The following is a 20,267-nucleotide window of genomic DNA, read 5'->3' on the forward strand; positions in this document are numbered from 1 at the left end:
ACGCTTGCCGATGCGTCCCAGAGCTGGCTATCATAGCAGATCTGTCGATAGAAGTGTGGATCCACAGTCTGGCAAGTGGAGTCCGCGACACGTTTGAAGAGATCACAAAGGTTCAAATGGAGCTGAACCTTCAGATTGTTGAGCTGCGATTGAAGGTGCAGCCTTCCACTCCCCCAAAGGTCAGAGAGCAGGGCGCCAGCGCTATTGCAGTAGGGATGTAAGAGATTGGACGTGTAGTCTGCGACTGTACCAACATGTTGGAGCAGGTGCTTGAGGTCCTCACTACGTTACAGGAGAACCCCAACATCCAACGGTTGGAGACAGAGGCATGTGAACTCTAGCAACAATATGACAACATCAGAGGGACTGCGTAGACAGTAGTCCTTACTCAGCGGCTTGCAAGGATGCAACAAGCCAAGGCATTAAAAGAGCAGGTGGACGCGGTGCGCCACAAGGAAGTAGTTCTAAAAGCGCACATCCAACCATGGATCGATGAAGCCTTCACAATCACAGTGGATATTGAAGGAAAGCTCACACAGATTCAAGGAATGCATGCACAGATGCAGTGCAGCACGCCAAAAAAAGAGGGTTCGGAAGCAAGAATGCAGCAGGTTCAGCAGGCAACAGCTCAGTGCGATGCTGACATCCAAACCGTTTAGGACCAGCTAGAGGGACTCCGCGCCAAGATCACCACACCAATAAATTGACTCGAGGATGAGTCATGATGTTTGTGTTGGGGGCCTGTTGGTCATGGAATCCCCCCACAGCATGTTTTTGGGCTCAAAGCCCAAAGTTTTGAATAATATTATTGTAAATATCCGTGAAGTGCGAGCGTGGAGTGCAAATTGTATGTCAGAGTCATAGGGTTGTCCACCCTAATTTTTGAATGTAGTGTCGACCTACCCATGGTCAGTGGACCATGGGATCTGCAGAGGCCTAATAGAGTCCATAACTGAGTGCACAGAGCCCTGCAACTGAGTGCACAGGGCAGAGTCGAGTCTGTAACCAAGGAAGAAGAATAATAAAGAGAAGTTTGATTCCAAATCTTGTGTATCTGTTCTTGAGTTATTTCCTGTTTGATACTATATGCAATTATACTGTTTTATTTATCGTGCGCACGTATATGAATATTGAACACTGTTAAGTATAACTAGACACATACATATAAGCTAAATTGCACAACTAATATCAGGTTAATAGCAAGGACTTGGGTAATAACACTATTCGGGCCTCGGGTAGGGTTGTGCGAGGACAGCATCACAGGCTATGAGGTATAGCTAGGTGTGCGTAACGGCGTGTGCGCAGGGTCAAACCGCAGACCACCTAAGATCATCAAACATCTCTAAGGTGCAGAAACCTAGTTCTAGCACCCTCCCATACTACTTCGGGTGAGACCTCAGTCCACGCTCCACGGACTGTTGCCGAAAGGGCTAGTAGTACTAGGATTTGTTTGGCTAAAATCACCTTTGAACCTGGGTCAGGCCCCTACAAGCCAACAATTAATATGGATACTATGCAACAAAGTGTCCACATAGGAAATCCAACAAGAGCAGGAGAAGATTCCTTGGCATCAAAACTCGAGCTATATATCATCGTCCTTTATTGCAAAGGATTCTACATTTATTTCAGTAACAAATCAATCCTCCTCACAAGAATTATATGAGATCTCTAGTGATTGCAAAGATGATAAGAAATCCAAATTGAAGGCACTAGAATCTGAGATTCAAAGGCTTATGGCAGAAAATAAAGATCAATGGAAGCTGTTGCTAATTTGTGATGAAAAGGAGTGTGCATTCAAGGAAGAAATTTCAGATCTAAAATTTTAGATGGAAGAAGAATGAACATTGAGATTGGAATGAGGAAGCATTCAAATGAGCTAGAAGATAAGTCCTAGAAATCAAGGTTTGAAGCAATTTTTGCAAGAGAAGAATTTGAGAGACTCATATCTAGTGCTCAAGCGTCAACAAGAAAACTTGAAATTGTTGGAGCACATAGTTGTAGCAAAAGTAATGAGATCAATTATCCATGCAAGAAGCAACAAAAGAAGAGAATGATATCAAAGAAGAAGAATAGAATTGGGAAATGTTATAGTTGTGGAGTTCATGGTCACATAGCAGCAAGTTGTAGAAATGGAGAGATCAAACTCTCTCATCAAAAAGGAGCAACCAAAGGAGATGCAATCTCGGGCATGCATGCAAAGGAAACCTACATCTTTCAGGTATAATAGTCCATTTTATGGTTATTGTTTCTAATGCAATGATTTTTTCCATAGGGCTATTGACTACAGGGCACATGCAAGGAATCAAAATTATTTAAATAGAATACATCAGCCTATTCCTTCATTCCTTGGTCACATTTGATGTTTTGTATGTGAAAATATTGGCCATAAGGCCAAATATTGCAATTTTCCCATGTACTTTAGGAGATCCAACCAGAGAGAGGAGATTATGCAAATCCAAATGCATAAGAAGAAGAAGGATCATTAGATAAAAGTTTGGAGTAGAAAAGAGAAGCAAGGATATTCCACCAAAAATTGAGGCCTGATTGGTCTCAGGAGGAGAATATGGTTGCATTATGAGTTGCATGTAAATTTTTAATTGTGTAGCCATATGGAAAATTGTATGAGAAGATAAATCTGCATTTTTAGAGATGCATGTGTTCAGGGGGGTCCTCGAGGTTTGAAGCATTATTTTAATTTTTTCTCATTTCTATTCTAGTGTGTTTTTAGTTGGATCATCCATGTACATTTGTTGATTATTTTGGAGCAACTATATGTTTTCGTTTTATTGATGCTAATGATGATATGGCATCCATGCATTGTCTAGGTGTGATGAGGGATCACACATTCAGGGGGAGAATTTATGCTTCCAAATGGACTTGGAATGTGTTAGCATTGTGTTCAAGAAGATTTTTGTTGTTGTTACCACACATTGCATATTGGATGAGATAATATGGTTGCACGGTCATATTCATGTATTGTCATGCATATATTTTCTTTCAAGGAGATCAAATGATGTGTTGAAGATAGTTCATCTAGATTATGCACATTATTGCTTATGTTTTCATTTCTAGATGAATCATGCATATTGTTGATATGTATTAGATGGATGATTCATGTGTTGTAGATGAATGAATAGAATATGTTATTGCATATAGTGTGCATTTACTTGGTTAAGAGATGATGATTTACATTATTGTTGCTCATAATATTTGATGCATGTTGGATGGATGAGATATTGTGCACTCATGTGGATGAGTCGTGATTTTATATCTTGTTGCTACCTATTGATGTGTTGCCCATGTTTTTAAATTGATGATGCATTATTATTTATGGTTGATGGATTTAATGATGATGTGGATACATTTGCTTCTACTACTTGACATATTAGTATTGTTAATGCACATGTGGAGTATGGTGTCAATTGCTAGTGGATGTTATGATCTTGTTGCACGATATTCATTTTTGGGATAGTGATGGAGAAGGTGTTGAGTGGTCGTGTACCAGCACATGATATTGTTAATTATTCTATGATGTTGCTACACATTGAGAGCTTATGTCATAACTCATGGAGGTTTTATGTTTTTTTGGATATGCCACGTATTGTTGCTACCATATAGAGTATATGTTGATGCTCATTATTTCCATGTACTCATGATATCTCTTGTTTTGGGCATGTATTGATGAGAGCACCATTGTGTGCAGATGTAAATCCATGTATTATCTTGTATCATCTTTTGGGAACATTTCTCATGGAGAGACCCATGGTGTCTATTATGGATTGGTCATTAACTATGTATGGGTCAATGGATTTCCAAGTCATGTATTACTTTGTATATCTTTGATGTAGCCCCACTTTGTTGGGTGCATGATGTAAAATTGGGTCTATAAGAGTCATGTTTGTTGATAGGTGTAGAGGATTTATATGTACTTATCACAACTATTATGCAACCAACTCACAAATAAATAGATCAACGACTTAAAAATTATATTTTTCGAGGGGGGGAACCTCCTTTGCATTACATAAATTAATAATTCTTGAATGGTTCAAATGAAAAAACCTCCTTTATATATATAGGAGTCTAAGGGGTTCACAAAATAATTGGAGCTTACATAACAATAATAATTTAAGGGCACAACAATAACAATAGTGGGATTCTATGGGGCACAATAATAACAATATGGGACCTACATGGGCACAACAATAATAATAAGGGGGCTACACTAACAATAACAATAAGGGTCTACACTCGTATTATAGGTACCTAACATGCCTCTCTCCTTCAAAAAAGGGTTGTCCTCAACACTTGAGTAGTTCTGGATGCTTTTGTATAAAATTCTCATCCTCCCATGTGGAGTTTTTAGTGGGTAAGTTCTTTCGTTTGATAAGACACTATGAAATTGATCGATTTCGTAGCTGTCGAATTCTTGTTTCTTTGACTGCTTCAAGTTCCCATATGACTTTTCCTTCCTCGTCAAATTCTAGTAATATTATTTGAACTGGGAGCTTGTCACCTATAAATTTATTTAATCATGAAACATGGAAAACAGGGTGCACTCGGGAAGATGCAGGAAGATCCAATTTGTATGCCATAATACCAATATTTTTCAACACCTTGTAAGGACCATAATAATTTGGTGATAATTTATTATCCTTGTTAGCTTGCTTGAGGGACATTTTTTTGTATGGTAGTAGCCGAAAAGATACCTCGTTTCCTACATCAAAAATTATTTCGCTGCAATATTGATTTTCCCATTGTTTCATTCAATTTTGCGCCAAAGTGAGGTTATATTTTAAGAGTTGGATAACTTGTTGTTGATTCTCAATGTGATCTTCCATTGCTTGAACCTTATAATTTTCTCTTAAAGATGATGTGATGGATGGTGGATGATATCCATAAAAGCCATAAATGGGGTCATTTTGTTGCAGTATGGAAGGCAGTGTTATACCACCATTCAACTAGAGGTAACCACTTGACCCATTGTGTTTTCTTATCAGATACAAAGCAATGAATATATCCTTCCAAACATTTGTTCACTATCTTAATATGCCCATCAGATTGAGGATGATAATATGAGCTATGAGCTAATTGAGTACCCAGGCAAGAAAATAATTCCGTCCAAAAATTTCCAGTGAAAATGGGATCTTTTTCACTTACAATAATATTTGGGTTTCCATGTAGCTTTTGAATTGTTTCAATAAATGCATTAGCAACTGTACTAGCTTTAAATGGATGAGATAATGCACAAAAGTGTGCATACTTACTAAGTCTACCAACTACCACCATGATGACACTATTTCCTTCAGACTTGGGTAAAACTGTGATAAAATCCATTAAAACCACCTCCCAACATTGACTTGGAATGGATAAAGGTTGTAACAAACCTAGGGTCTTAATTGTCTCAACCTTATTTTGTTGGCAAATCAAACATTCTGCCACAAATTTTTGAATATCATATTTGATGCCATCCCAAAAAAAATCCTTCTTGACCATGTGGTAAGTTTTTAAAAATCCTAAATTCCCTCCTAAGCGAGAGGTGTTCAATTCCAAAAGAATCGTTTGTTTGATTTGGGAATTCTTTACAAAGATATAAGCGATATTTGTAACATAATGAATCATTTTTCCAGCTAAATTCTAAACTAATTTTACACTAATGAAATTCTAGACTAACTTTACATTTAAATAAAAGTAGTGAATTGTGTATCATAGAGTTATCTTCTAAAATAACCTAAAAGTATATTGTTACTAATTAATATACAGATCGTATTTTAACTCAGAAAGAAATATAGAGTAATTATTATAGGTTTACATTAAAAACCTATGTATTAAAGACAAAATATGACTCAGAGTAGCATAAGTGCACAATATTCATTTTTTTACAATTAGGTATGGTTGTACAATAGTATAACCACAAAATAACGGAAATTCGAAAGTAAAGGTATAAGATCGTCTCACTTAGCTGAAAACTCAAGAAAATTTGGAAGTCTATCCTGAAGTTAAGCCAGAAATATGTAGTGGACTCCATCATTAGTGCCATAAATCACCACACTAAATACATAGATATGTTATGCACGCATGATATTACAATACATTAACATCATGGTTTAAAATACAAACCACCAAGAGTCCACCAAAAATTATATATCATGATAAATTTTGGTATTATTCATCAAGTGGTTGCGCTTAAATTAAATATTTGAAAATCATATAAAACCACGATGTTTGAGAAACATAAGGGTCACAACGTTAAGAGCCTAACACTTGGAATAACATGTAGAAGAGATAGGGGTTTAACCCTTAACTTCGTAATATGGCCATAGGTGTTACAAAAGAAGCATAGGTTATTTAATAAACAAAAATTATAATGTTCCTTGGGACGATGACAAAATTAATCCTTATATTAATTTTGTTAAAGAAAATTTGAAGAGGTCTTAAGCCTAGTTAAATAAATGGGATTTAATGGTAAGGACATCGATTTAGTAGGTGAGAGAAATTTTGTAATCAGTTTAATAATAACAAGTAAACTTAGTTACACGGTAATACCTTCATTGTTTAAATTTCACAAGGAATAGAAGTAAATGAAAATTTTAAGTGATATGCAATGAGTGAGACTTTTTTATTTGTAAAGTTTAGGATTAATATATATATAATTTTATTTCTAAAGTTTAGGCTTAATATATATAATTGTGTAAGTTTAGGTTTAATATATATAATTGTGTGCTAGGCAAGAAATATCAAAGTGTAGATGAAGAAATATTACATAAATATTGTGTTTAAGTAAATAATAATAATAGTAGATGTGTTTTATAAGGTATATTATAAAGAAATTGGTTTCAAACTTGGAAAAAAAAATTGGTTTTTCTTTGGGTGAAACTGTTTCTTTTTATCTGTGTCACATTAAACTATCTTGAGAAAAAATTTAAACAGAAAGTCTGACATAATTGAATTGGTTTTCTATGTATGTATTTCCTCATTGAAAATTTGAGTTGTCTATGTATTCAAACATTGATCTATATGTGTTCTAATCTCAAGAAATTTTCCACTAAATACAATGTTTTTCCTTCAAAACTCATTGCTTTACATACTTGTGGCATTAGTCTCCTATGTGGTTGAGATTCATTGTGAATTTTGTGTCCTTTGCAGCCTGTGTATATGTCTCTCCCTTCCTCAAAATTCTCAAGCTATTTCCCCAAATTTCATTTGTAAATTGTGGTCCCTATATGCATCCATATTCTCCATGAAATTCCCACTCATTTCACCACAAAATTGCTTGCAATTTCATGTTGTTGAAGGGTTTAGTTAACACAAATTTCAATCATCAATGGTTGGAAAGGAAATATGTATCGATGGAAAAGTATTGAGTCATAGAAAGTTGAATGTAGGTGGCAGAGTATGGTTGACAAAATAGGAGCCTAATTACCTCAAAAAAAGAGTGTATAAAGTGACCAAAATAGAGTATGAAACGGGGCAAACTTCACTTAAAACATTTTCTCATGACTTTTTCCTTTTAGACACAGAATTTGATATGTATCATTTACCTCATTCATATGATATACTTTCCATGAATTTCTAATGTTAATAAGCCTAAATTCTATGTCATTAACCTTTTAACTTTAATGTCACTTCTCATGAATTTTCAATGTCATTAAGCCTGATTACCATGTCATTAAACCTTGATTGTCATTTTATGATATTCTCCACTTGAATTCAATCATCATGCCCCACTAATTGCAATCAATTACTTATGATTAAAGGATGATGTATGAGGAGTGATAATGTATGGTCAATAGGATAAAAGATAACATATTAAGTGTAGTGGATAGTAGTATATAGGACTGATCCAGGTGGATGTTGGTGGCCACCCACTTATCCCACTTGGACCCCCACAACTATCTCTTTCATTTTTTCAGTTTCTTAATTGTAGCACAATTTACTATTTTTAGCAGTTTTTCGGGTCCTAAACTTCCGAAGCCATTTTGAGGCCCTAAATGACGTTTTTTTGGGAAAACTGGAAGTAACATGGGTCCATGGACTGATGTTTATCTTCCCAAAGTTGTAAACCTCTGATAGATCTTTCTAACGAGCTATAGTGCGCGTCAAACGGAGATCGTATGCCAAAGTTACAACCCCGGGAAGTTGATGTACCAATTTACCCAAAACAGGGCCCATAGTTTAGCGCTTCATCTCCTAGGGTTAGGTTTTTTAGAGTTTTCCATTGTTTCTCAACAATAAATAGGCCTTTGAGCCTCATTGCAACATAGTTCAGAGGCATGTAGCGCCACATCTCTTCTCAGAGATAAGCTACCATCACCCTAGCTAGTTTATTTCCATTTCTGTTTGTAAGCATATTTCAGTATTTTACAGTAATGAAATGAAGTATTATCTCTGTTGCATCTCTGTATGTATGATTATATCTGTAATTTGTTGCGTTCCTTTTTAAATCCATATCAGTGGTATCAGAGCGGTCTGCTCTTTCTTTGTTTTTCTTTGCATGTCCATAACGAGGTCGGAATATAAGGAGTTAGGACTTGAACTGGTCAAACCTTTGCAAGGCCAACCTCGCAAACCCCGATGGCCTTCCATGGTGAATGAAAAGAAAGAAAAAGGGGCAGGAGATCCTATCAAAATCTTTCTCAAAGAATCCCTCGAGTGACAAAGGAACTCGATGATGGAAAATTTTTCCCAGATCTTTCGGTGGCTACCCAGAGGCGACGCATCAACGCCACACCCTTTAAGGTACAAGTTAACTTTGAAATCCCCATATTCGAGGGTTAGATAGATGCAGATGGCGTAGATAAATGGTTAAATCTGCTAGAAGGGTATTTTTTTGTTCATGATTTTTCCATTTGGGAAAAGATTATTTTCGTTCTTCTCAAAGTAGCCCCCCACGTCAAGGACTGGTGGGAAACCTACTGCGAGCAGAAGGATGAAAGTACGAGCTCACTATTTTCAGCCGCACCCACTTGGAATTCATTTCGAGATGCCATCAAGGAGTAGTATTACCCTATCAAAACCTATGAGGAAAAATACATAAATTGGACCACGTTGTGGCAGGGAAGGGACCAAGATGTGCCGGAGTTCACAAACATTTTTCATACCCTTCGCCCATAGTTGGGTATCAAGGATTCTGAGCTGCATTTGGTACTCAAATACCGTGGCTACCTACACATATACATCTAAGACGAGATGGAGTTCCTGAACATCTCCTCGCTCGGCATAGCGTACTGGTGCGCTGTCAAAATCGAGCAGAAGTTTAAACAGAAGAAGTGAGACTTTGGATCTGCGAATCCAGAAGAACAAAGGACAAATCCAAGGCCGGTGATCCAAGACAACCGATCGAAGCCACAAGATAATAACAACACCACGAAGTCAAAGAAGGACACAGGAAAGTGGTGTGAGTTCCATAAGAGCCCCACTCACAACAAAACTGAGTGTCGGACCAAGAAGTCGTCGGTGGTCAAGTTGAAGGATTTTGAATCAGATGCATGTTCTGCCCCTGAATCAAAACCTAACAAGGGGAATTGCAAAGGGAAGAAAATCATTAATGCAGAGCCCAGTGCCATTGTTGCCACTGCCAAAGTCTAGAAGAATGAAACCGAAGATCCAGAGGAGGGGGAGCATCTTTTCCACTCACAAATGTGGGTGGAGGGTTCGTCGCTGCAATTCATTGTCGATAGTGGCAGCCAAAATAACCTCATTTCAGCAGAGGTCGTGAAGCGGTTGGGCCTACCGGCCACACCACACTCGCAGCCATACAATATCAGGTGGCTTCACCAAGGACGAGATCTCTGGGTCCACCAGTAGTGCCGCCTTCCCTATAGCATCAAGCCCTTCAGAAATGAGGTATTGTTTGATGTTTCACCTCTTGATGTTTGTGGTGTACTATTAAGCCACCCATACTTATGGAGGTGACATCCTATGTATGAGTCAAGGCCTCACGTTGTTATTATTTCTTTGGGTAATTCATTATACAAGATATCGGAGGTAGCCCCACCTACCGCCACCTCTTTGATCACTGCTAAGAAATGCAACAAGTTCATATCCAAGACTAGGAAATTCATTTTCTGTCTGGTTCACTCCCAAAGTAAGGGGAATATCATCGCCACATCCAGGAACCTCGCGAAGAGTTCCTCCACACAGCAGCAGTAGCAAAAAAGGGATACGGTCATGAAAGAAGACAGGAATATCTTCTCCTCACCCAAAAGGGTATTGTTGCACTGTCAAGTCAAGCATTCATTCAATCTGACTCCTAGAGAACCCCTACCCAATGGGTTGATGTATCGTCGCTCCATTCAGGAAATTGCCAAGTACAAGCAACAACATGATCAACATGAGGTACCACACAAGTTTCAAATGGGCGACAAAGTCTGGTTACATCTACAGAAAGAACACCTTACAAGAGCCCATCAGAAGTTCAGACCACTCCAATATAGTTCTTACACCATTACCGAGGTTGTGGGAAAATGGCTTTTGATCACAGCATTCCCCCAATACTTTTCTTGCACCGAGTGTTCAATGTGGACCGTCCTCGACCAAGCTTCCCACCATTACTAGACACATCAGAGGTTGCAGAACAGCTCACTAGGGACCAAGTTCAGCAAAGGTTTCTACATCTCATGGAGGAACTCAACGCACTAGGGACCATTGCTTCCTAAGGGGGGAGGAATGATCCAGGTGGATGTTGCTGGGCACCCACTTATCCCATTGGACCCCCACAACTTTCTCTTTCATTTTTTCAGTTTCCTTAATTGTAGCACAATTTACTATTTTTAGTAGTTTTTCGGGTCCTGAAATTCCGGAGCCATTTTAAGGCCCTAAACAATTTTTTTTGGGAAAACTCATAGAAACATGGGTCCATGGACCGATGTTTCTCTTCCAAAATTTGTAGTCCTCGGATAGATATTTCTAACGAGCTATAGTGCGTGTCAAACGGAGATCGTATGCCAAAGTTACAACCTTGGGAAGTTGATGTACCAATTTACCCAAAACAGGGCCCATAGTTTGGCGCTTCATCTCCTAGGGTTAGGTTTTTGGATGTTTAGGGTTTTCCATTGTTTCTCAACAATAAATAGGCCTTCGAGCCTCATTGTAACACAGTTCAGAGGCATGTAGCCGCCACATCTCTTCTCAGAGATAAGCTACCATTGCCCTAGCTAGTTTATTTCCATTTCTGTTTGTAAGCATTTTCAGTATTTTACAGTACTGAAATGAACTATTATCTATGTTGCATCTCTGTATGTATGATTATATTTGTAATTTGTTGCGTTCGTGTTTAAATATGGATCAAGGACAAAGGTAATAAAGTTGTTTTTTGTGGCAATATGATGAGAGAAATAGGTTTATGGAAATGTATAAAAATGATAAGAGGGCAGTGGATAATAGTAGGATTATTAGTAGGACAAAATAAGCTATAAAAATAGTTAGGATAGGAATACTATCATAGGCCAAATATATAGTAAGGTTAGGTTCTAACCTTTGGAAAAGGTTTTCATTTGGAAAAAAAACTAGGATAGAAACTTTATTGAGTTGTCATAGTAAATTCTAAAATTTTGGGGTTTCAACACCACCAAAATTTTGAGGTGAGCTAGTATCAAAGTAAAGGTATTTGTAGTTATATTTTGAACATTAAATTCAATGGAATTTCAAACATTGCAAAGTTTACAAAACCTCCACTCTTTTGTTTCAATTGACTTTGTATTGCTCCTAAATGATGATGAATGCCTTCTTGATGTCTAGTAGGTTTAGAAACTTTAAGTATCTTCTTGGTGGTTAATAGATCTAGAAACTTTGAGTATCTTCTTGGAGCTTAGCAGGTATAGCATATTTGAATAGGATTTTAGCTTCCTTCTTTTTGGCAGTTTGAAAATGCTTCCAACTTCTCCTCCAAAATGAGAGTAGACTTGTTACTTTCAAAGATAAAGTATGTTGATGATGCCTTTATATCTGGAACAAAATTAGAGCTTCTTGAAACAAAGTTTAAATTTGTATTGTTTCATATAAAGATTCATGCAACATCCTTTGAACTTATTTACAAGAATTGAAAACTTATCCCAATAAGTATTCCCCTCAAATTATCACTCAATCATCATCACAAATTACTTACAATTTTGAAATATAAATGAAACCACTATGTAGATCTTTTATTTTGAATTTTCATTGGCTAGTTTCTTGGTTTTCCAATGAAAATTCAAGTTTAGGTTGTGTCAGGAACCTAGATTTTCTTAACTAAAATTTTTAATATATATATATATTATCTTCTTATACATACATACATACATACATATCTATATAGATATATGAAATTGTGGTAGGAGTGTCATTTTCAGTACCCAAAACTTGTATCTTTACTTGTTGAAATGTTAGGGAGATAAATTCTTCATGACTAGGGGGCTTTTTATAAAGCTCCATTCTATGGTTATTAACCACAAATGAAACTCCTTCTTCATCAATTGTGTTTGTCCTGATTGATCCATTGTCAAATACTTCCCCCACTTCATATGGTGCAAGCAAATGAGTGGTGAATTTTCTGTTGAAATCCTTGAATTTGAAACAAAAAAGAAAAGCCTAATCACCAACTTTAAATTCCTTCTTTTTAATGAATTTATTGTGCCATATTGATCTTTGTTATTGGATTAGCAGTTTGTTGCAATGATTCGTACCTAATTTCATCTAACTAGTTCAATTTCATGATTCTTTCCTTTTGTGCTTCTAATCGACCCTAGTTATGCTAATAACCTAAAGATTTGAAATTGAAATTGAATAGGAATATTTTCTTACCAAATACCAATTCATAAGGAGTAAAATCAGTAGCACTTTTCCAAGTTACTTTACATGCCCATAGAGTCATTGGAAATCTATCTGACAAATCATTCTATTGTAGTTGGATTGTCTTGGTTGTGATTGTTTCTAAAGTCTTGTTAGTTGACTCTACCTAAACATTGGTTTGTGGGTGATGAGTGGATTTCCTATGATTGATATCATATTTCTCCATTATATCTTGTGTTAGAAAGCTTTGCAAGAAAGGCTCAATTTGACTTTAGCCTTAGTCAAACCGAGTAAATCAAATTCCCACATCAGCAAGACAACTTAGAGGTAGTTAACTAGTGTGACATAGCTCTTGTAACTCAGTTAGCTCAAAAAAATCGATTTAGTGGGCTTGGAGTTTAGTCATGCATGTGTTGATTGCTAAATTTTAGCAATCTAGTTTAGTTTTCAGTTGTACTAAGTTAACTAACCTCTAACAATTAATAGAGTTTATTTGAAAGTTAGTTGTGCAGTGAGACAATAGTCTAAATCAGAGATATGTCAGTTAAATGATCAATCAGCCCAAAATAGCTCATGCATGCATGGAATTCGAATTCCTTAGTTGGAGTGGAGGAATTAAGGCTAATGTAAAATTATTTGTATACTAGTGGAGGGTACAGAAATTTGCATGTAGGCAATTGATCAATCATTGGGAATTGTGGAAGGAAATAGGGACCTCTGTATTGTTTAGGAGCTCGAATTATATCAAATTTACGCAAGGAAATAGGAGGTTGGAGGAGGTATAAATTGGCTAAGTGTTGGCTAAAGGCTCTCATTCAGCAGAGAGAACAATTTTTCTTTTGTAGGTGGCGCTCAGAGCTGGAGCATGCAATTGTAATAGTTTATCTATTCAACTGATTAATACAAAGATGCTTAAGAGGTTTTTCCCAGTTGGGTTCCCCTAGAAATCATTGTGTACTAGTGGTTTTTCTTGTTTCATGTCTATGCATGTTGTTGAGCCTCCAAATGTCTTCACAATGTCATATACTTTCACCTTCATTCCCACTTTATTGCCTCATTTCATTATCTTGTCATTACATTAGCCTCCATTTTCATTACCATATGGGTTCATATTTGTATTTTCCAAAGTTATTTGTTTCAAGTATTTAAAGTGAATTTATGATTAAAAGTTACAAAACTAACATGTATTTACTTATACCTAAAGGTGGAATATTTTTTTGACATGTGTAGGTGATTTGGAAGCTTCCAAGACACTCTTATGTGGCCTCCAAGGTTCAATTTCGAATTCTCTTCAATATTGGAAGGAGAATTGGAATAGGAGTCAAACATATGTCATGGAGAAAAAACATGGATATGTGTCTAATTGGTTGAGACTTTTGTGGATTTGAGAGAATGGTGGATCACCATTAATGAAGTAGTTGTTTAATTTTTGTATAAATAAGAGAACATTCTCCTTTCATAGGGAGGGAGGAAGAGGAAGAATTTGTAATGCAAAACTTGTAATATTGGAGAAGTTTGGAATGATGGAAGAAGATGTAACGTGAGGATGTAATAAGATAAGTTTGTTCTAGCATAGAATTTCAATTCATGCAAGTGTGTTTTAATTTTCGCAAAGTGTGCTTTAGATTAATGATTTCAATTTCTACAAAAGTGATTAGATCAGTTATTTCATTTCTGCAAATGTGTGCTTTCAATTCTTGTATATGATTTTTACTTCCGGAAGTATGTGGTGTGATTTATTGCTTTCTAGAATAGATTTATTTCTATGTCAATTGTCATTTTTCATTTAATATATTAAGATTTCTCTTTCGAAATTAAAAACCGATCTCTAGAATATATGGTGCACATGTGCCTCGCAAGTCCACGGACCCCGGGTTGATAATTTATGTTAAGGAATTTAAGCAATTAAATTACCTCTACATTTTGGCATCGTTGTCGGGGAGGCGCACATAGGTATTAACCTTCGATTTCGATTTTTTTTTTTTTTTTTTTTAATTTCATTTTTCATATAATTTTAGTTTTCATTTTTGCGCAATGCAATTTCGTTTTCTAGAAATCATTTTAGCGCAATAGAGTTCTAATTAGTTTACTAGATTGAATATATATGTCTAACTATATATATATATATGACATAAAAAAAAATCAACATTGACAAATTTTCAAAAAAACAAAATTAGTTTTCGGTGGTGTTGTAAGTGCCACCCCATTTTTCTAATAATTTGCAGGGAATGATGCTTTCATGGATGATCTTGATCCTTGCTATTAATCTTCAAATACCATGAAAATGGGGATAGATATCAAGTTTCATAAATCACGTCAAGATATTCTCCATCGATTTCGAAGAGGGAATCCTGATTTCGCTACATTGAGCCACTTCCTAGAAGGCATTCTCTCTGTTGCAATCCCATCCTATAGTCCAGGGCGCCATCAATTGGTAGCAGGATACATTAGGATGAGATCAATTGTGGAGTGTGGTGAAGAAAGCCGAGATTCTGCTTGATTTTCTGGCAGTTTTAATTTTCTAAGATTTTGCTTAGGAGTTTTGATTTTCTAAGATTCTGCTTGATTTTTTGAGTTTTTGATACACAGTGCAGGAATCCCCTCACATTTCAACTGCATTTCCATTTTGATCGTGGCTATGCGCATCTATGTTTCTGGCATTCTTGTCAACTACTAGATCGTATTTACGGATGCTACACCTTTGTTTGGACCTAATCTGAGATTGTTGGTTTTCGATGGTGAATCGTTCCTTTATCTATTGCTCATAATTCGATTGTTTGCAATGGCGCAAGCCATGAGATCTTGATTGTCTCCAGTTGTTCTCAGAACAAGGCTCGCACCTTCTGTTAATATCAGTTCCACCTCCCTTCCAATTTGTCAATGACGTGAGTGGGGAAGCTGCTTGCTCGAGATAAAAAACAAAAAGGGGTGGATGTAACAAAAGCGAAAAAAAAAGGTTCCATATATCAAGTTGAGTTGCTGAAGGGACGAAAATAAGAATTAACACCTTCTTTCCATGCTTTAACAAAAAAGGAGCCATTTTGTGGCTATGGAGGTCGTCTTGGACCTTATAACGACGAGTTTTGTGGCTATGGAAGTGGAAAGGTTGATAGTTATGGAAGCGGAGGTAGTGAGAAGGTTGCCATACTGTTGACTACAACAATTGTGTTATCTGCATTGGCACAAACGACTTCATTACAAATTATTTTCTGGAATTGGACGAGGAACCATTGACCGCTAGATTGAGTCATTCGATCTCCCTGAACGGTTCTGAATTGAGTGGGGATCTACGCAGAGGTGCAAGGGCTCAGAATCTGATTTATGATTCGATCTGATGCTTAGAGGAGGAAGGAGAGCAAAAGAAACAGGCAGCCTTGGTTGTGTTGAAATTGTAGCCTTGGAAGATAACTAGGTGTGGAGGCTCTAGGATTCGATCCGAGATCGAAGGTGGTGTGAATCAAAAACCCCAAAACATATCAGATGGAGAAAAAAAATGTATTAATGTCGGCCCTCAGCGTGGGGCTCAGAATCAGCAGTTTGACGACACCCATTCACTCAGTGGCATCAAAGTCTTCATGATGTGGATCTCGTTTTTGCTTCAGAAAATTGTCGACTCTCTTCTTAGGTACTTGCATATCACTATAGAATGCAGACTTCGTCCTCCTTATATCACTATGGAACTACAGACTTTGGCTTCCTTTATTCATTATGTAATTTTAGACTTCCAGTTCCTTCACTCATTATAAGCTAATCTCGGATGCATCTCTGAATTTTGTGGGCCTGGTAAGGGTAGGATTGGCTCACACCCTTTGCACTCTTTGTGGCTATCATTTCCGGTGGTCATGTCAATTCAACTTTCACTTTTATACTCACCCTAAGCGGACACATCATTCTCTTCCGTGATGTTTTCTATTGGATCGCCCAGCTCCTCGGCTCTGTCATTGCCTGCCTCCTCTTGAAGTTCACCACCAGCATCGAACATAAGCATCGACAAGGGTGAGGTGATGGAGATCATTATCAATGCTTCTCCCCTATGGAATGAGATTGGATTATTCCATAACATTGGGGTTGAGAGCCGTGGAAAATTAAGGAGAAAGAGAATTGAATGCAAACACCGAGACCAAATGCTTGCCAAGGCATTAGCACATTACTTTGAGGCTAAATTTCTTTTGCTTGATGCTATTAACTTTTGCTTGAAGTTGCAAAGCAAACATGGGGGAAGCACTGATTCTCAAGATTTAAAGTCCTTTTATAAAACTGCATTAGAGCGCATTGGTAGCCTGTTTGAATCCTCCATTCTGCCTACGGGTGCAGATCAAAGAAATTTCAAATCAGCAGGAATACTTTGGCATTGAACCAAAGCTGATGTCCTCTAAAGAAACAAGTAACATTCAAAGTTGTAGGAGTAACTCGGCATCAAAATCTGATTTCTCCATATATGGGTCATCTGTGATGAATACCACAAATCAAGCTTCATTAAAATGTGCAAATTCTTGATCATTTGATGACAAATTACTTATGTGATCGCTCTATAAGGTATTGGTTTTTGTCTCAAAGACTAGTGCTGTGATTTTGTATTTGCGTGATTTTGTATTTGCAGGATATTGAGAGAATTTTATTCAGACAAGAGACATTGAGGCTATGCCATGAATATTGTGATGTCTACACCATTTCGTGTGATGCATTTTCTTTAGAACAAAAGCATTTTTAGTATTGGTCATCTCATATTCGATGATTCCCATCCTCATTCGACTTTAGACCATGTGATCCCTTTCTATGTTCCTAGTTTTTGGGTGGACACTACCCCGCCATGGGTAAATTATGTGGCCTCATATCCCATGTGTTCAATTTCTATTGAGAAGGAACCTTTGTATTCATGCTCGCCTTCATGAGTCCTTTCCCAAAAGTATAGCAGGGAAGCCTCTTGCGCTCTTGAGTACATTCATAGTGAGATCTGCAAGCCTATGACCACTCTACGACATGTGGAAGGTAGCCAGTGCACCACATTCAAAGTGTTATCGGAATGCCTATGGAAATCAAGAACAAAGGCTCTGAATCTCCTGCCGACCAAGATTTGAGATTGTTGTTTGCTTTAAATGCTCGTTCCCTATTCCAACTGCCTCTTCCAAAGGGTTATTATGGAAATACAATAAGCTTCACCTATGTTGAGGCAAAATCTTGGGATCTAACTCACCAACTATTGTCTTTCATTCTCGAATTAATCAAAGAAGTGAAGCTGTGGAGTTCAAGCCATTCACAACAAAGCTTGCAGTTACATTAACTTTAATTGGAAATGTGTAGCAAAATGATTCTTCTAGAACAAAGAGTCATGGAGAAGAGGATTTGATAGAGAAAATAGACATAAAGAAATGGAATAACAAACAAATCTCTCTACCATCTTTTAGCCATTTAAGGTTTTACAGGTAAATAAGAAGATCGGAAATTCCTTGCATTCAAAAACAAAAAAACAAAAAAACATTTTCCAGTAATAAAAAAAACCAGTGGGGTATTTGCTAGTTTTCTCGAAGAGGTACTATTTAATTTGAAGATTGGACTGATTATTTTTTCATAACAAAATGCATATTTATGTGTACTTAACTTTCCGATTCAAAATTTTAGCTACAGAAAATGTGCACATTCTGCAGCTAAAAAATAATTATGCAGCTTTGTATTCAATTCAATGATCTATCTATCAACGATGCATTCTAATTAGAAATTCATGATCAACATGCCATATTATCTATTTACTTCATATTTCACACCAATATCATGTTGCCATGACACACTCTCACATGACTATCTTCATTGTTTCACAAAAATTTCAAATAAGTGTAACTTTCTCATACGACATCGGTTTTCAACGATTCAAATGTCGAAAAAAAGATCTCGATGAGATCTAAAAAATGAGAAATATTTCATAAGAATTTGAAATAGCAAAAAAATGAAGAAATTTCCAACAATATATGACAGGTAAACCAATGCACTAGTTTCGAAACAGGTAAAAATTCATTTGATTTTCTTCCATGAATTTGTTTTACTAGTACCAATTCTCAGTTTTTTTGTGTAAATGTCATAAATAGAGAGATTGATCACCTTTATCTCGTGATAATATTACATTTAATTGAAGAAAAAGTAATAAGTTTCTTTTTTTTGCAGATTCTAGGAAGATAAACAGATGACCATAAGTAAAACAGTGTCTCTCAAAAACCACATTTATTTCAAAAAGACCACATTTATTTCAAAAAGAACATGATCAAAGTAACAGCAAAGATGAGATATCCAAGCATGAGCACATGATTTTGGATAAATAATTTCAAATCAGTTCCATCACATCATTAGAAAGCCTCTCATAAACTAGTTCTACCATCGCATTCCTACTCATTCAGTCAATAAAATCTTCATCTCCTTTTTCTTCATATTCATTCTACTTTCCTACCTTGTTTTCATTAACATGTAACCCAACAATAAAACCATTAATCTCCCCTACAAATATTATTCATCCATTTCACTTTTCATTTTTTCAAATAAACCTTGATCCACTGCAAAAAATTTCATCCATAGTCCATCAAAATTATTGTTTTTTTCTCGCGTTAGATGATGGAGGATTCATTAAGGCCTCCCTTCTAACGAGTCTTGGCCTATCCACATCAGCACATTATCTAGGTTCAAGGCTAGAGTCCTTATTAATACCTTGAGGATTGTATGCATTAATGAAAATTTCTCTCGCTGACAATCATGGGAATACATCAATGTCCCTTGATCGTTGGATCTTGCAAGTGGCTCGACATCATCTCATCTATTCACACTTCACAAAGATGTACTTAGGTACCTTGGTACTCATTGACATTAATGGTGAGTTTATCTTGCATTGGTTAACGACATCCATTAATGGTCGATAATCCAGTGAATTCTCTTCATGCTCGACAACAACACATTTATTCGCATGACTAGAATTGTACCATCAGGTTTTGTAGCAGGTGAAGACTATATCACTTCAACATTTTGTAGTGGATACAATAGGTTTGGTAGCAGAAATAAAGAATCCACTTTCACGACCTCATCCACTATTTATGCAACCAAGAAGCAAATGATTCTACATTCTATTCCATGATCCAGCAGCAGCCACAACTTTTCTACATATGCACAGCTTGTCCACTTCATAGGTAAGTAAAGGTATGTTCTTTTCTAGCTTTTTATCATATAATTCCTTCAATACTGAAATTATATTTTTTGGAAAATGCTTCACCATATTCCCTTTCTCATTTCATAAAAAATTAAAATGCCTTTATTTGGGAAGGTGGGATACTAATTCATGTTCATACCTCATATCACATTCATATTTCATCACCTTTTATATATCACATGTCATCCTAACCAACATACTTTTCCAAACAATTACTATTGCATTATGATCCAAAAAGTTATATGTTTTGCAAATGATGATTGAATAATTAGCACATTAGATGGCTGATTAAAATATTTCAAAATTCTTTTTTATGCAA

The sequence above is a fragment of the Pinus tabuliformis genome, chromosome 3_2 (genome assembly GCF_031772625.1).
Source record: "Pinus tabuliformis cultivar Carrire ecotype Pingquan chromosome 3_2, CPIR1, whole genome shotgun sequence".
NCBI classification, from domain to species: domain Eukaryota; kingdom Viridiplantae; phylum Streptophyta; class Pinopsida; order Pinales; family Pinaceae; genus Pinus; species Pinus tabuliformis.